General features: G+C 47.3%; 1 non-coding gene and 1 pseudogene across 1 annotated transcript; one reads left to right on the forward strand and one right to left on the reverse strand.

Moving 5' to 3' along the window:
• Nucleotides 1–38: 38 nt before the first annotated feature.
• On the forward strand, nt 39–234 carry LOC119326877. The gene has a single exon (XR_005158239.1). It is a non-coding gene; the product is annotated as a U2 spliceosomal RNA (small nuclear RNA).
• A 2,229-nt stretch (nt 235–2,463) lies between these two features.
• Nucleotides 2,464–3,897, reverse strand: LOC119325227 (annotated as a pseudogene).
• Between the last annotated feature and the right edge of the window lie 15,088 nt (nt 3,898–18,985).

Here is an 18,985-nt window from a genome sequence, read left to right on the forward strand (position 1 = left end):
GAGGTTATAAAAGGAGACTCAGGGCAACGTTTCAAAGCATACCTTTCTCGGCCTTTTGGCTAAGATCAAGTGTAGTATCTGTTCTTATCAGTTTAATATCTGATATGTGGGTCATGTGCCCACAACGATATTAAATTTATTTTTTGTGGGGGAGGTCCATCACACTAGCTTGCTAGTGGGGTCCTCATGTGTCGCATGGGCGTTGCACTACTGCCCAGGCTAGGCGCACCCCAACCAATACAAATTAAACAATTTTTATAAAGTCTTTTAAAAGGAAAATATTTTTTGTGTTTAATTTTAATTCCTAATTGTTGTGCCTTCTTCGCTTGCCTTCCACCTTTGTTTTTGAATCAGTTAGATTTGTTTATGCTCAGATGATCCTTTTTTTTTCTTGGTGCATCATCAAGCAGAAGCAAAGAATTATGCCCTTTTGAATATTAGCAGTGATAGTTGTCTGTCTATTTAATGCAATAGAGTAGCACTGCACTGCTAAGTCAAGAATGTATTCTACAATTTATTGTCCAATTACTTGTAATGCTTAGCATCACAAGGCGATATAAAATTGCAAAGGTACATGAAGCAAGTGGCAGCATATATATATTTCTTGTGATTGAAATTGCAAAGGTACATGAAGCAAGCCAGGGTTGGGCCTCGGCGATTGACATCTCGCTCCACCACAGGGTCCTCGGGTCGAAGGGGCAGAAGCCGCCCGTAGCTCCAGCTCCGAGGTTCAGACACGTGCTACGCTGCCTCCTCTTCTTCTTCCCGGCTTGGATGCCCGAAAGGAAGGCAACTATGCTTCAGGTGGATAGAGTCATAGACTAATTATTCCGGCTAGTGAACCTGGCGTCGCGATTCTTTTCCTTTCCCGAAGTCTCTCCACCGCCCCCGTTGAGAGTCGCCACCAATCGCCCGGATCCGGTCCCTCTGGCCGCCGGCGCTCGCGTTGGTGGATGTAGAGCTGGATTAGGATGCCGGTTCCCCTTGTACAGCAGTAGATGTAGGTTTAGATGTAGAGCTGGGCGTGGTCTCGTGTTTGCCCATGTGGCGTATGGCGTGATGCCGCTCTGGAGCTTGTCCTCGGCTCCGGCGAGCGGTGCTGAGGTGTGGAAGACCTCGCTTGCCTGTCGACGTCCGTGGAGGGCGGTGGCGGAGGTTGAGGCTGGCCGGAGCTCCTTCCCCAATAAGCTCGCAGTCGTTGTCCCTGATCTGGAGGATCGCCAGAGCCTCGTTCTGTTCTTCCCTTGCTATCGTGGTGGTGGGAAGGAAGAGGGGATGAGGTGGACATCAAGATCTTGCCGATTTGGTTTGGAGCAAATCCTCACTGGTGGATGGCGCCTGCTAAGCTTGGCTGTGGCGGCCGTCGGCCTGTTCTGGAGCCGGCTTTTAGCGGTCGATGGCCTGGTTCTCGCGCATCGCCAGTGACCTTTCTGGTTGAAGGGCAGCCTACTATTTCCTCCTGGCCAGTATGCCGTATGGGAGGCAGTTGCACCTTCGTCTCGGAGTTCATGGCGTGCTGCTGCAGCCATGAAGGCTTCGTCGCCCCAAGTGGTCCGTCCCCGGTGACGGCGAAGCTCGATCTGAGGGGAAGCTGTGTTGGACCCAATTGCAGTTCTATCTTAGTCCGGGGTCCTCCTTGTTAAAGTCAGGGACCTGTGTGTAATTTTTCTTTCTTTTGAGTCCTTATCTGAGCTTTGTACTGTAATGACCAGGAATCAATGAAGCTCTCTAGGTCCTTCGGGACCTAGTTTCTGTTCAAAAAAAAAAAAAACACTATGCTTCAGGTGGGTGTCCGCTTCCTACATTTTCTGGTTTGCTCAGGTGTTGGTGTCATCCCAAGACCCAAGTGGTGCTATTCGTCTGATGCTTTCGTGACAGGCAAAGGGTCCAGTTGCAATCTCTAGTGTCTAGGCTCCTTCCTGCAAATCTCATCGACTTTCTTCCTCGCTTCCTCAGTTCTCCGGCTTGCTCCGATGGTGGTGACCGGTGCCGCAGCCGTCTCATCACCCCAAGTGGTATCAGCCCCGGCAATGGCGGGATTGGTACTCGCCTGAAGCTTCACGACAGGCAAAGGGCCCAATTGCAGTCTTCAGCGCCTTGGGTCCTTCCTGCAAATCTTCTGAAGGGCCAAGTTCTAATTTCATTTGTTTGGGGGTCCCTGCTGTGAGCTGTAAAATGACTTTGCGTAGTTAACGAAGCTCTTGTTCCAACATCAGCGTCAGAACATGGTAAATATACAACTCCATGTACGTAGTTTAGAGCATCTGGCGTGACAAATATGCAATTCAGCGTTTTCAAGATTCAAGAGTTAACATTCAGCAAGTACCACAACTGGTCCACAAGTGCAAGCCACAGTACAGTATTTCCCAGTTGAACGGTAGAGTGATAAAGGCAGCCAGCATATTACCGAATTCATCCGAGTTAGACTCAAATGTCTTGACAAAAGTAGACACAGTGCAGAGGCAAACACACAGCCAAATACATCCTAAACCATTTGTCGCCATATGTTCGTACCACATGAAGCTGTTTGATAACCTGCAAAGCAGAGACATTCAAACGTAGATGTTGGAAGCATGAATAGCCTTCAACTGATCACTGCAGACTGTGCAACCTCTTCTATGTACTGCAGCGACACCCTGCCAACGATGTTCAGAACCATGGTGGCGGGTCCAAATGTGCCCATTGATCCAGTAAAGACGCTGGCAACAACTGATAATGTGGTGGACAAGACTGTATGGCCTCGGTATGGGGCCGCTGACAGTGTAGAAGTTTCTATCACACAGCGGCGACCAGGTACCTCTGCCCAGATCATATTGCCGCAGTCGGCCACTGCTAGGTGGGTTGAGGATGGTGACGGAGCTCCCCTGAACAGATGGTAGGTTGCTGCAGTTGACAGCCATGCTCCAAGTGCCAATGAACAGGGCGTGGTCACCGATGCTTGTCAATGGCGTGGCAGGGACTCCGAGCAGGAGGTCAGCAAGCCGGATAACCACAAGCTGCAAGTGTCTGTCGGTATAGCCGACCAGAAGAAGTTCAGAATTGCACTCCACCAGGTAAGGCTTAGCCATCAGATTAGCTGGACATGTGGCGATCATTTGTGGCGGTGTAGACGGCCACGAGGAGGAACTGGAGCTATCTGGTGGATTAACGCGCATGATGTGTGAGGGTTTGTTTTTCGACCTCCTCACCATGTAGAGGCTGCCACGGAATGGCACTGCTGTCCTCATGCCATTCATCATCCAGCTTGTGTGAGTCCAGTGCTTGTCACCGGTGGATACGTACGCCATGCGCTCGGCGTGGCTGAGCGCGACCATGATGGTAATACCGCCACCGACATGGACGGAGACAGCCGCGTGAACCATCCGTAGTCGAAGATCATAAGGGCCATTCAGAAAGATCCCGAACTTACTCATGTACAAGCAGAGGGAGGCAAGGGGAGGAAACTCGGCAACATCACCGGTGAAGGGGTGGAGGAGGCAGATAGCAGCGTCCTTCTTGCGCTGCAAGAGAAGGAGGCCATCAGGAGTGGTCCTCGAAGCACGGGAGGTGCACGCGGATGAAGATGCCAGTGTAGATGTTGAGGAAGCAGACGTAGCCGCCCAATGCAGGGTGGCCGGGGTGAAGCCCGTTGCCCTCCGGAAACATCATCCATTGCCGTGGGTGAAAGCGCGGGTCTACCACGCCACAGCCGCGCGGGCTAAGAGTGTTGGCACGCCACTGCTTGCACACCGCGCGAAACCAGACATAGTGCAGCAGGTCGCTAGAGAGTACCCGGTCAGCGATCAGCACCAGCAAATCAGCATTCAGCGACTCCCAGGACAGGACATAGGCGTTTTGAGCGCCACGCACACTGCAACAGTGTTGGTTGGTGGCTGTGCTTGCTCCAACACTTGTCATCCCGATTCCCCCTGAGAAGGAACAAGACCTGTCAGCTGAGTTCTGATAAGTAAAAATATTATAACAATGCTACTAGTCACAGCTCAAACTTGCTCAATGACATTGCTTTAGTGCTATTTATGAAAATGCCATCCGTCATTCGTTTTCTTCTATTTTTGCCATGTATGGCACTACCGTTAAGTCAACGCACTTTGACAGACTTCGGATGATCTGAAAATGGAAAAGTTCGTCATACCCTTTGTGATGCTTAGGACTCCAAACTGTTGAAGGCTGTGAGCCAAAAGAAGCACAACAGCACAAGCACATGCACGGTCAGATTTTGACAACAGTCAGCCAACATCTCTCGACAACACAGACACCAGTAAATAATCAATCCAATTTTGCCCACATACGACTATAAGAAGAACAGACCAGATTTTGCTATCGCAAACAAAAATATTATCAAAACGGTTGTTCGAGTTTATGCGGCACTATAGCTAGGACTGCAAATGGTTGCAGGTTGTGAGCCAAAAGAAGCGCAATCACAATCAGATTCTGACAAAAGAACCAGCCAACATCTCTCGACAACATAAACACTCATAAATAATCAATCTGTTTTCGCTCCACACGACTACAAGCAGAACGCAACGGAAAACAAAATCTAGAACCCATCAGATTTTGCATCACAAACAAAAACATTATCCATCCATAACCTATACGATTTTGCTAACGCAATAAGGGCCAATTCATTTGATGTATGGCTTATGCATAAGCTCATGTAAAAATAAGCCTCAGATAAGCTCCTGTGGAAATAAGTCCCTGAGAATAAGCCAGCGAGTTCTTTCCAGTTCCTGTCCCTCCAGCTTAATTCTGATATACCCTATGAAAAGTCTGTAATGCCCCTGTAATTTGTTCATACACTCATGGCAGTACATAATGAGTCCTATACAACCATGGCAATTCAGTCTCATGGCAGTACTAATCTTGTTCATGGTCAGACCCACACTCATATATCTGTAACTAACGCAAACTTCTGGAACTCTAAAAATCCTACCAAAATAGGAAGTCCTGGACAATTTGTCTATTGAACAGCAGAAAAAAGAATCAACACAAAAGCACGTTCCTGTGATTTAACAAAATTATATTCGTGCGCGCAAAGTTTCTGTTTTTCAGCAGAATCAAATCAACTATCATCGTAGGTTATCCTATAGGTTCTACTTGGCACAGACACTATTTAAAAGATAAAAACACATCTAAACAGAGAGTAGATGCAAGATTTATTCCTAAACAGGAGCAAAAACAAAAAACATAAACGAAAATTGGGTTACCTCCCGACTAGCGCTATCGTTTAACGCCCCTAGCTAGGCATAAAAGCAAGGATAGATCTAACTAGTGCCATCTTTGGCACTTGAAGAGGGGGATCTTCTTTCTATGGAATTCATTCTTCTATTTAAAGTAAGCACATGGCCATTAATGAAATAAGTAAGATTAAGCACGTTTCGGAAGTTTGCCTCCAAACTAGACTTCATCTCTTTAATAATTTCATTTTGATAAAAGCACAAGAGAGTAGTTGATTCAACCTTATCATTCAAAGGGTGCCCAAATATGGTTTTCATTTTTTCATAAGTATCTATAGCATCCCTTTCAAGAAAACTTCCTTCAAAAATAGAATCTAAAACTTGTCTAAAAGAAGCGGGCAAGCCAACATAAAAACTCTTTAAGTAATCTTCAATTTGATATTGTGGCACATAGCTAGCCCGAATTCTTAATAACCTATCCCAAGCATCTTTTAAAGACTCATCAAGTAAATAACAAAAAATTCCAGAGTCATCCTCATCAAAATTAGTCAAGCTCTATTGGAGACCCCGGTGGGTCTTATAGTGTCATTATTCATGAGCTTAGAGAGGATAGATGGGTTGTCCAAGGCACTAGAGCTCGGGAGAAAACCCTTAGTTCTTTTTGACTCGGCCATGGCAAAGGGAAGGCGAACGGAAAAGAGATAAGGAGATTGGGAAAGAGAGGGCGAATAAAATGGCAAGGGTGAAGTGGGGGAGAGGAAAACGAGTGGCAAATAATGTAAATGCGAGGGAGATGGGTTTGTGATGGGTACTTGGTATGTCTTGACTTGAGCGAAGACCTCCCCGGCAACGGCGCTAGAAATCCTTCTTGCTACGTCTTGAGCTTGCGTTGGTTTTCCCCGAAGAGGAGAGGGTGATGCAGCAAGTGTAGCCTAAGTATTTCCCTCAGTTTTGAGAACCAAGGTATCAATCCAGTAGGAGGCTCCTCAAAAGTCCCACGCACCTACACAAACAAACTGAGAACTCGCAACCAACGCGATAAAGGGGTTGTCAATCCCTTCACGGCCTCTTGCGAAAGTGAGATCTAATAGAGAGATAATAATATTTTTTTGGTATTTTGTAATATAGATGCAAAAAGTAAAGATGCAAATAAAAGTAGATTGAAAGCAAATATGATAAGAGATAGACCCGGGGGCCATAGGTTTCACTAGAGGCTTCTCTCGAGATAGCATACGTATTACGGTGGGTGGACAAATTACTATCGAGCAATTGATAGAAAAGCGCATAGTTATGAGATTATCTAGGCATGATCATGTATATATGCATCACATCCAAAACAAGTAGACCGACTCCTGCCTGCATCTACTACTATTACTCCACACATCGACCGCTATCCAGCATGCATCTAGAGTATTAAGTTCATAAGAACGGAGTAACGCATTAAGCAAGATGACATGATGTAGAGGGATAAACTCATGCAATATGATATAAATCCCATCTTGTTATCCTCGATGGCAACAATACAATACGTGTCTTGCAACCCTTTCTGTCACTGGGTAAGATCACCGCAAGATTGAACCCAAAGCTAAGCACTTCTCCCATGGCAAGAAAGATCAATCTAGTAGGCCAAACCAAACTGATAATTCGAAGAGACTTGCAAAGATAACTCAATCATACATAAAAGAATTCAGAGAAGATTCCAATATTATTCATAGATAAACTTGGTCATAAACCCACAATTCATCGGATCTCGACAAACACACCGCAAAAAGAGATTACATCAAATAGATCTCCACAAGAGAGGGGGAGAACATTGTATTGAGATCCAAAAAGAGAGAAGAAGCCGTCTAGCTAATAACTATGGACCCGTAGGTCTGTGGTAAACTACTCACAACTCATCGGAGAGGCTATGGTGTTGATGTAGAAGCCCTCCATGGTCGATTCCCCCTCTGACAGAGTGCCGGCGAAGGCTCCAAGATGGGATCTCGCGGATACAGAAGGTTACGGCGGTGGAAATTGTGTTACGTGGTGCTCCTGGATGTTTTCGGGGTACGTAGGTATACATAGGAGGAAGAAGTACATCGGCGGCCGCTCGAGGGGCCCATGAGACAGGGGGGCGCGCCCTAGGGGGGGGGGCGCCCTCCTATCTCGTGGGGCCCTCGGAGCTTTCTTGACTTGCACTCCAGGCTCTTCGGATCAGATTTGTTCCAAAAATAACGCTCCCGAAGGTTTCATTCCGTTTGGACTCCGTTTGATATTCCTTTTCTTCGAAATACTGAAATAGGCTAAAAAAACAGCAATATGGGCTGGGCCTCCGGTTAGTAGGTTAGTCCCAAAAAGATATAAATATGTAAAATAAAGCCCATAAACATCCAAAAGGGGTAATATAATAACATGGAACAATCAAAAATTATAGATACACTGGAGACGTATCAGAGGCGTCTTCTAGCTTTACGCCATAGACATCACCCCCAGGTTTTTTGTCATTTCAAATATATTCAAATATTTTGACCAGAACTTTGACCATTGATATCTCCTAGCCTATAAGTCCAAATGAGTTGATTCTTTTTGCATTGTATTTGTTTTAGAAAGCTCTAGCAGCACACCAAAGTGTGGATTTTTCCTTGCTGCCTAGAATTTCTGGTGATTTTCAGAGTGGTTCTTGATATTTTGTTCTATTGTTTTTAAATATTTTCAAACGGAGAGACTTGTCTTGAAGCTATCTAGGAGGAGTGTGAACCTCCTCTGCACTAAGGCAAGCCACAATAACATTTGGATGGTGTCATTGCAATATATATGATTTTAGTACCTAAATATGAGCTAGTTTTCATGCATCTAAATTAGTTAAATAATTATGGTTTAATGCTTAGTTACTTTGTCATGCTTGATATGCTTGTTTTAATTACTGGATGACTGCATGAACTATTTTAATCAAGTATAGTACAGTTTTTGTCTAATGAAAGTGCTTTGGTAAGTAATGGTAGTTCATTTTCATAATTGGATTTTCATATAAATGATAAGCTAATCAAAATAATGCTTGATAATAACCAGTGTAGTAAAAGCAGTAAGTTTTATTGATAAGTAGTGCAAGGAAGTTATTTTGATGATGTTGATTCGTCCTTATGTGTTGCATGTTGTGCATATCGAATAGTGGCATGATCATGGCATCGTAAGACTTGGAGTGAGTTTATTTTCAAGTTAAACCTGATAATAATCCAACTTGAATATAATGTTGATCAAGTCATGGTGCCACTGAATCGGGTTTTTTCAGTGCGGCCACATTTACCTTATGGGGTGTTGATTCCATCCTTTGTCGTGCCTCTTGCCGATGCCTCCAACAACAGAAGGTTATGAGCATGCGGTACCCTGGCCCAGTAAGCAGTCATAACCTTGTGCACCTGTTTGTTTTTATGGTACCTTGTCCCCGTTTGGGACTGTTTTGCCACGACGGTGGCCAAAGATGCCTTTGGTAGGCATGGGGCCACCCATGACTTAGCCCTAAGAGGGAGTTGGTCGGAGTGGCCGGAAGAGTGTCATGATAAGGGAAGGGTTTCGTCGGAACCTGTTGGTCCACCCAAATGGGAGTGCAAGGTCATGGGTTCTGTGGTGTGGGTAAAGTGTGCTACCTCTGCAGAGTGTATTTAATCTATAGATAGCCGCGTCCTCGGTTATCGACACAACTCAGTAGTAGGTCACACCATGGATCAACAATTTATAACTTATCTTGCACACTAAGAATTTATTGTTGGCACTGGTTTTATGATGATTTGTGGATCATGTTATGATCATAAGTGGTTGGCTTCAGTTGTGATCCGGGTATGATCACCGTTCGGTTACAATGGTAACCCGTCGGGTAAGCGAGTCCGAGGGACTCGGTGCACATGTTGGTTTCATCGCATCCATAGTATTACTTGCATTGCATAAATCTGATTATTGTCATGATATTGTTTGTCATTGTGCTTATGTTTGTTGTGAGCTTGCAAGTACATTCAATGTACTAACCTGGCGTGTCATGCCAGCTTTCAGGCAAGTCGTATCGGATTGGAGAGCTTCCTGCGTCTAGAATCGTGTCCACGTCGGTGTCCCTGTGCTATGGAGTTCCACTTCATCGTTATTCCGCTGCCGCGTAGTTTATGTGATCGAGGCCCCTTCATGTTCATTAAATAATGTACATACTGTTCAGCTGCACCGTGTGTGCCGCTTGGCCTCTTATCTCAATGTAATATCAGACTTATGTTTCCGCTGGCATCAATAAAGCGGTTGTTTCTGTACCATGTTGTTGTGCGTTGCTAGAAGACTTGATCTCTGGGCTGGCAATGCAAGGTAAACCTATTGCTCTGAGTCGAGGTGCCACAGTATCTAAGCCGGGTAAGATGTTTTGGCGATTCAGATTTGGTGGCTCAGCAAGTGTCAGGAACCTGGGATTCCAAGGATACGCTCATGGCGGCTTATCATCGAGAGGTGGATACTATTGCTGGTCACTTCAAAGGGTATCAAGTGGAGCATGTTGATCGAAGGAAAAATGAAGCAGCTGATGCGTTAAGCCGGTTGGGGTCTCAGGGCAAGACGGTCCCGCCTAATATTTTCCTCGATATTTTGCATAACCCATCAGTGAAATTGCCTACGGAAGAGGACTTGGCAGTTCCTGACCCGGAGGCACAATTGGTGGTGGCTCCTCATGTTATCCCTGATTGGCTGTTCCATATTTGGCTTACATGACCCGGGGCGAGTTACCTAAGGATGAAAATTTGGCTAGGCAGATAACCCAGTGGTCTAAGTCAATGACTGTTGTCAAAGGTGAGCTTCACAGATGCAGTGTTACAGGGGTGTTTCAACGATGCGTTTCTCCTGAGTTGGGCCATGAAATTTTAAGGGAGATTCATGAAGGAGATTGCGGTCATCATGCCGGCTCTAAGTCTCCCGTGTCTAAACCTTTCATCATGGGTTTTATTGGCTAACGACTCATGCTGATGTAGAAGATCTGGTCAGCAAATGTGATGGTTGTCAAAAATTCTCAAGACGAGCTCATGTGCTGGCTCAAGAATTGAGGATGATTCCAATTACTTGGCCTTTTGTAGTCTGGGGGCTGGATATGGTTGGGCTTTCCAAAAGGTCCAAGGATAAAAATACCCACCTTTTGGTGGCGGTTGACAAGTTTACAAAGTGGAGTGAGGCTGAGCCGGTCAGCAAATGTGATGCAGCCACGTTGGTTCAATTCATCAAAAAGGTGATATTTCGTTTTGGGTATCCTCATAGTATCATCAGTGATAATGGTACTAATTTGTCTAAGGGAGCAATGAAAGAATTCTGTCAACAAGAGCATATCCGGCTTGATGTATCATCAGTGGCTCACCCCTAGTCTAATGGCCAAGCTAAACGAGCAAATCAAGAAATCTTGAGAGGTATCAAGCCCTAGCTTCTAGTTCCTTTACAGAGAACACCGGGTTGTTGGGTGGAAGAGTTGCCCTCAGTGCTTTGGAGTATGAAACCACCCCCAACAGATCTATGGGTTACATGCCTTTCTTCATGGTTACAGAGCAGAGGCGGTTGTCGGTGTCAAAACCTGTGGATCTCAGGTAGGCGGTCCCGAACTATGCATCCAAGGCTAATGGTAACAAGAGGCGGGGGACACGATGTTTACCCAGGTTTGGGCCCTCTCTATGGAGGTAATACCTTACTTCCTCCTTGATTGATCTTGATGATATGAGTATTACAAGAGTAGGTCTACCACGAGATCGTAGAGGCTAACCCTAGAAGCTAGCCTATGATTATGATTGTTGTTGTCCTACGGACTAAACCCTCCGGTTTATATAGACACCGGAGGGGCTAGGGTTACATCAGGTCGGTTATAGAGAAGGGAATCTACATATCCGAATCGCCAAGCTTGCCTTCCATGCAAAGGAGAGTCCCACCCGGACTCGGGATGAAGGCTTCTATCTTGTATCATCATATCCCAACAGTCTGGCTAATGTATATAGTCCGGCTATCCAAGGACCCCTTAGTCAAGGTCTCCCTCAGTAGCCCTCGAACCAGGCTTTAATGACGATGAGTCCAGCGTGCAGATTGTCTTCGGCATTGCAAGGCGGGTTCCTTCTCCAAATTCTTCGAAGTACCTGTTGTAAAGAGTAGTGTCCAGCTCCTCATTTAGTGTTACACTTCATCGGCTTGTGTTCCTTGATAGTCTCAGCTTCCACGTGTCAAGCGAATACGAGAAGTCGGGGCATTTTACACTTGCCACCCTAACCATGTAAGTTAATCATCTATTTAAAGAGACGAGGATCTCCAGATCCAATCAACACCATGTTCCCTTAAGCAAGGAATCATTCGAGCGTGCCCGCAAAAACCATTCCAACATGGCCAGCGCTCGTAGTTGCTCCTCCTTCCCCCACAGCGCCAAGCCGGGTGATTGTGAGAAGTGTACCGTTTCCCACGGTCAATTGGTGAAGTTGCAGACCCAGGGGTTTCTCCCACCTGCATATCTAGTCCCCGTTCGAGCCGGATTGGCTTCCTTTGACGGCGGGGAGCAAGCGGAGAATTTTCCCAACCCATCCAGGGGGAGCGAATATGCCTTGTCCCCTACTTGCTGAGGGGCATCGGATTTCCCATCCATCCATTCCTCCACGGGCTTATGGAGTACTATGTCCTCCAGTTGCACAGCTTCACTCATGCCTCCATCCTGCACATTGCAGGTTACGTCGCTCTTTGTGAGCTATTTCTGGGTTGTGAAGCCCATTTTGAGCTATGGAAGAAGCTGTTTTTCCTCGTCCCTCGTAATCAAGAGGGATCGATATTCCAAGTGGGCAGAGCCGAGATATGGCGGATCGCCTGGACCGGATACCTATCCGGTACACCGAAGAAGGCATCCGAAGAATGGCCTTCCGAGTGGTTTTACATTGAGGTCATCTCCCTTCCCGACCCAATCCGGATACGTCTTCCTGAGTCTTCCTGAGTTTACAAGTGCTCCACTAAAGAAATGCCTCAACTGGCGTCCCCGGAGCCTCAGGGAGGAAGATAGTAGGAAGGTCCTTCAACTGACGATCAAGATAAGAACACTTGCCCAATCCGGATTATCAATAATCGAGGTTATGGCGATATGCATAATGTGGGGGGTCCAGCCACTCCAGTACTGAGGGCATCCCATGTGGCACTTCAATTGAGAAGGCGACGCCACCCGCAGCGGTTGCAAGGGTCCGGACTCCACCACCGCTTTGGTGAAAATACTGTCCGGTTTATAGGAAGGGGAAAAAGAGGAGTTCATCCGCATTAAGCCATGGGACGGATTTTCCATGTACAACCCTCCCAGCTGGGTGAGTTTCTATCCGTTACTCAACTCTATTCATTCCCTGAGTCCTTTTTCATGAACTCTTAATCCGCCCACTCATAACATGAATGTCGGAAAATAACCAAGGAGATCCACAGCCCGGCACCACAGCCAGAGGACCATAACCGGTCCCTCGACCCCGGATTCGAAGATGACACTACTAGAAAAACCCCTACTAATGGCGCACCTAATATGGCTATTAATGGCGCATCTGTGGTGCGCCATTAACAGCACGCCATTAGTAATTTTTACTAATGGCGCACCACCTGGTGCGCCATTAGTATCTGGTATACTAATGGCGCACCGCGGGTGCGCCATTAGTATAGGCCAGGGTGCGCCATTAGTATGCCTCCCAGGGGCCATGTATATCCAGGTGCTTTGGCATGCTAATGGCGCACCACCACTGGATGCGCCACTAGTAACCATGGCATATTAATGGCGCACTTACCAGTGATGCGCCATTAGTATGCTTTGTCATACTAATGGCGCACTATCATGTGATGCGCCATTAGTATGAATGTTAGGTTTTTTTTATTTTTTTATTTTCTGTTTTTTGCACAGGTTACAAAATGTATAATTTGACAAAATATAGACAGCACACATCAACAACAGATTCATCGAATACAATAGAAGATTAGTCTTTGAATACAATTCATCATATTAGTCTCCGAATACAATTCATCATATTAGTCTCCGAATTGAAAAGACCGAACAAAGATAGAACATTATATTACAAGTCTCGAGACCGCGAGTAGCGAGTTTGTCTTCACATTACAAGTCGATATCGATCATCTAAACTACCATCACATAGAAGAGAGCTGCGGTCATCACGATGAGCATCATCACGATGAAACTCATCTTCATCCGGTTCCTCCAACGCTCCCTCCCCTCTCCCGCTAGATAGCGGGCGTATCTAGATTCGGCCTCGGCCCTAGTGGTGTACCCTTTGTAACTGTTACCGCTGAATCGGTGAACCTGTCTCCGACACTCCTCCCAGTCATCGTAGACTCCGGGAACCTTACCCTTGTACACGACATACGTCGGCATCGCTATGCACTAGCCAAACGAAACGTTAGTACCAATTCACAGACAATACATAAGCAATATATAATTATGCAACAGAACGATCGGAAGAGAAAAGCAAGACATTAATAGCATCGATTACATCTAAGTTGAACGACTCTCGAAACCAAAGAGACATACTACAAGTTCATTAAAGTTTAATTACAACATGAGCCAATCGATGTTTCAGAACTAGACACAGCATCACTGCTTTCGACTCGACTCAAGGGACCGGAGCATGGATGAAGCCGCCGTCTATCGTGGGAGTCATGAAATAATGGTCGTTGTCAGCCTGCATTTGTAGCATTGTGTCGATGTCACTGTTGGACGGTTGATTTTTGAGGTAGAACTGCCCCGAGGTACGAAGGACATCCTGATGGATGATTTCCGCAAACTCCGACTGGATGCGAAAGAATTCTTGTCGGAGGTCCGCGTCCTGGATTGCCGACACGCTCGCGGCCCAATCTTTGAGTTTACTCAGTAGCAGAAGTTGATGATGGTCCCGTACGATCGCCCGCATGTGATGGATGGCGTAGTAGGCACCCTTCTGACCGCCAGGCGGCTGCTTGACGCAGCAGAACATCGTATTGTGGGAGAACACGTGCTTGCCGTACTTACGAATAGGCCTGGTGAAGGTGCCTCCAGATTGGGCGTAGCCGAGGAGAACATCATCAAGAACCTTCTTGACATTTGTGTAGTCTACGTTCGACTGATGGTCCAGGTCGAAATACGTGGCCATGGAATATTTGGGGCTTAGGAGGATGAGCGTGCAACGTGTGTCACTGCAGAAAACACGGAATGTTAAAATAAAAACGATCGAAATGTAAGAATTCATATGTTACGGGCCGGTTGAGGGGAGGACTTACTCGGGAAAGTAAGGCACGAGGAAGTTATCCTTATCTTGGTTTGCCAGAATGACGCCTTCGAGGTAAGAACTCGTGACTTGCCGGTCCCCAGCGCTGCCCAAGATCTTGGCACGCATGTAGAAGGGGTCGACTATCACGATGTCCGGGGTCTTGTCGCGAATGATCCGCATCTCCATACTCAGCGAAAATAGCCGAACGAAGGTGTAGTGCAGCGGATGAAGGTTCAACATAGCGTGGATGTCATCAAAACGCAGGTCGATCGTACGCCCGATGGAGTTATCCACAAAGCCCTTGCCCTCTGGCACCTTGGCCACGAAAACCGGGTATGCCACATCCTTCTCTCTGAGACGCCGCTTCTCCAAAGCAAGAACACTGTCATGCAGACTCCGCATAGCACCGGTTGCAGCATTGAGCATATTTGTCGGTAGCATCGCCCTACCCGCCACATGCACCCTCCTCGAGATATCCTGCGGTGAAGGTGGCCCGTCCTGAGCACGAATCGTACTCGGTGCCGGCTGGCTCGCACCCTTCTTAGTCTTTCTTTTGCGTGCCTTCTTCTTCTCCTGTAATGGGACCGAGTTCTGCTCACAGACCGCCTTCTTGAGTGTGTTGGGGCTGATAATATTTCGCACCTCGCCTATCTGAGGCTCGGTGAAGTCGGCAGCTGGAGGAGTCTCCTGAGAGCTGAACGCCAGACGGCGCCTGTTGCAACTTGGCTTCTCCGCGGTACGAGCTAGATCGCACACGTCTTTTGTTGGGTTTGGTTCTTGAGAAGGAGGCCCCATGAAGTCGCCATCGTACCCATGCTCGGCAAAGTACTGATCGACGTTGCCAAATGTATCATCGTCGTCGTTGTCGTCGTTCTGATCCTGTGCCATATGCATGTTTGGATCCAGTGGCATAGGGATGTCCGGCACCGTTACGGCGTTCTTGCCATGGGGCCGACTTGGCGCCGGCACGACTGGCGGTGTTGTCTTTGGGGTGGTGTCCCCCGCCCCCAAACGAATCTGGCTCTTCGGCCAAAGCAGGGGCCAGCTCAGGCAGGCGCTGAGGGTCATCACGTCTTCATCGTCGGCCCCGACGGGTCAAATCGGAGGTAACAAGTCGTCGCAGCCTGGCAGCACCCGAACCAGTTGAACCCTAAACAAGTTGGGTGGCATCTCGGTATCGTGGAACAAGGGGTTGCCCGGTTGAACGATTTTGCCCTTGGCGACATCGACCAACTCGTTGTTCACGAAGTGGAGGAGAGTGCACGGAACGTCGGCGGCGCCCTGCGAAAACATGTAGGGCGTCAGGGATGCCCAGTCAAAGGCAAGGAGATGAAGTCCTCGGCCGAGAGAGGCTTAATTAGTTACCGTGATGATGGTGTCGAGCTCGGCTAATGTCGAGGCACCGCCAACGGCGGGCGTGCAGTTGACGGAGGGGCCGCTTGCTGAAGAGGTGCCGGCCGGCGTACACCCGGGTGCATTAAGCTCCCGTGCCGGCGTCGGAGACACCAATGCCGCCTCTGCCGGAGGCACCAATGGCCCCGCCATCGCATTATGCAAGTTGCTGGCCGTGAAGCTAGGAATCGGGGGCGGCCCCTGTTGGCCGCCCGCAATCCACGCACTCAACCCCGAGATCAAGGTAGGCACAAGGGCGGTGATCGTCGCTCCGAGTTGTTGTTCCACTTGCTCTTGGACAATCTCCGGAATCCGCGCCACCTGTGCCTTGAGTTCTTGAACCTCTCGCGCCTGGCTTTCCGAGCTGGTCTTTTTCTCCTTCCGCACACCAGCGGTATAGTATGACCCCCATTTTGTCGACAAGCCTTTGCCGGCCACACGACCAGCTGACGTCGGCTTACTGAGCTTATCCTTGTTCTTCATTACATTCAACCCCCTATTTATTGTGGTGTCCCAAGGGTTGCTCTTAGTCGACTCCGCGCTACTGCTTTCAGTCGCCTGCGGAAGGAATGTGAACCATTTAGAAATTTGGCTTCATTAATTAGAATGCAACCATATGGAGCTAATTACGCGGGGGTGTATTCCTTACCAGAACAAGCTCAAGCGCCCTGGTCTTCGGATCCGTGGTAAGCTCCTTTGTTATCGGGTCCTCCTTGTACCGGGCCCTGACATAGTTCCTAGTCTGCTTGTTACCGCTGTATTTCTCGAAGCGGGGCGGTAGGCCTTGCTCGGCACGGTCCGCGTCCTCCTTGTCCCATATAGGCTCCGCCACTCTGTAACCGCCGGGACCGAGTGTGTGTTCCCCTATGTTCAGCTCCCGCATTTGTTTCCCCCACTCACTTGATTGGGAGCTTGCGGTGCTCGAGCAATTGATCTTGAAGTCGTTGTAGTCATCTTCGGTGATCGAAGGATTTTTCTCCTTGATCTTCTGATAACTCTCACCTTTCTCGATCATTCTCTTCACATTGCTTTTCCAAGTAGACATGGCCTTGCTCATCTTCGTGAGGGCAGCATTGTTCACTTTATTCGCTTTGAGGCTTGTGTTTTCAAATTCAGCGGGGAACTTGTATCGTTCGTGCAGCTTCGTGAAGAGGAGGTTGCGCAAATTCCCTCAGTCAGGATGCCTCAGGTTCTCGGTGTTGATCGAGACGGTGCTCCGGACAATGCACCCGAGCTGAAGCAAGTACCCCTTGACTATTCGTTCGGGCGCCGTTGGATTCCCGTTGGAGTCCACTTCAGTAACTTCCTCCTTGAGGGTGCGGAGCACGATCGGGCGCCGGTCCTTCCGTTGCCTCTTCGGTTGGCTGCCATCTGTGCGTGCGCCGCCATCATCAGTGGTGGCATCCTCGACGGCACCATCAGTGGTGGCATCAGTGTGGTCATCCTCGGCGGCACCATCCGTGGTCTCAGGATCGGTGGGGAAGGCGGCGGCCTCATACAAGTGAGGTTGTTCCTCCATCTCCTGGGACAGCTCCCAGAATGCCTTGCCGCCCGAACCCCCGGCCTCATCGTTGTGGGCCATGTTTCTCTCTAAATAGAAACAAAGTTTGGTCAAAAAGTTGGTTATTGTCAAGGAACAAGATCTCTAAGTTGACCAAATAACCTAATTCTCGAGGAATGTCGCCAAAAAGTTGGTTATTGTCAAGGAACAATTGAGAGATGTTTGTGATATTGCCTAGGTGTTTTGGGATAGAACCTGTTAGTGTGTTGTTGCTAAGGTCCAAGTCCACGTTCTCAGGGTAACCTAGTTCTTGAGGGGTGTGTCTAGAAAGTTGGTTGCTACAAAGATACAAGGTTGTGAGTTTGGTCAAATTGCCTATGATGTTTGTGATATTGCCTTGGATCTTGAAGGCACTGTTGCATGATGCAGTGGTACAGCCAGCATGGGACCTCATCTTTGCAGGCTAATTTTCTAGATTGTAACACTGGGATTTGTGCACAAGCTAAGCTAGCTAAGACAGTAGCTTCCTTGCAACCCACAAAAGACAAAGGAAAAGGGGTGAAAAGGGGGAGATGGTTAGCTTTGATGAGCAGGCAACATCTTCCTAACCCCCTTCTTCTTGTCTCCTCTCACTATCTCTCTCACACACATGGCAAGCAAGGGTGTCTGAGTGTGTGAAAAAAATACTAAACTAATCCAACCACTAAAGCAAATTAATTTTTATTTCGGTTGAGAATCAGGCACCTTCTAGGTCAAGAAAATTGGGCATGACCTTTGCTAATTTTCTTGACCTTGGAGTGCCCCATTTCTCAACCGAAACGGAAATTAATCAACGTTTCAGGAGAAAGGGGTCATTTTAGAAGATCACAAGTAGCAGCAGCATCACTTGACAAAATCACAACTAGCAGCAGCAACTCGCAGATAGCAGCAGCAGCATCACTTGACAAGTAGTACAGCAGCATCACTTGACAAGTAGTACAGCAGCATCACTTTACTAAAAATGAAGAAGAAAAAAGGCAGACAATGTCATGGGGAATTTAATTATGCAACATCAACCTCGTTGACACCGCTAGCATAATGAAACAGACTCCTATTATACATTCGAACCAGCGGCGAGGGATCTTCTTGCTGGAAACTAACACCTAGAGGAAAACTCTGCTCCAAAAGTGCATATACATTCTGTTCACAGGTAATGGAGGGAGAGGAAGAGCCCTAGCCCTGTAGCACAGACCTCTCTCTCTACTGGTTCAAAAGAGCTGTTTGGGAAGAAAAATAAATATATAGTTGCCACAGTTCACCCTTCCAAGTTCCAACAGGCAAAGAGAGCAGGCAAAAATACTATTCACATAGGCAAATCATGCTCAAGCTGTGGTCTAAATAAAGATGAGATGCATATTCCTTTTCTCTGCATCTACTAAACAAGTGAAAATGGCAAATTCAATCAAACATGTCACTCCGAGAATTTAAGATTCTCGGTGCAGACAATGATTTCAGGGCCAAAATATTGACTCATGGGTAATCTAAGCATGTATTCAAACATAGGAAACTAAGTTTCCACATCCACATGGACTAAGAAATTTCACTTTGGCTCCAGAATAACAGCAGGTAGATCATATTGACAAAAAAGAAACTGAAATATCAGACTATATCTTTTACTGCACAAGCACTCTACAAGTGAA

The sequence above is a fragment of the Triticum dicoccoides genome, chromosome 6B, assembly GCF_002162155.2.
Source record: "Triticum dicoccoides isolate Atlit2015 ecotype Zavitan chromosome 6B, WEW_v2.0, whole genome shotgun sequence".
NCBI classification, from domain to species: domain Eukaryota; kingdom Viridiplantae; phylum Streptophyta; class Magnoliopsida; order Poales; family Poaceae; genus Triticum; species Triticum dicoccoides.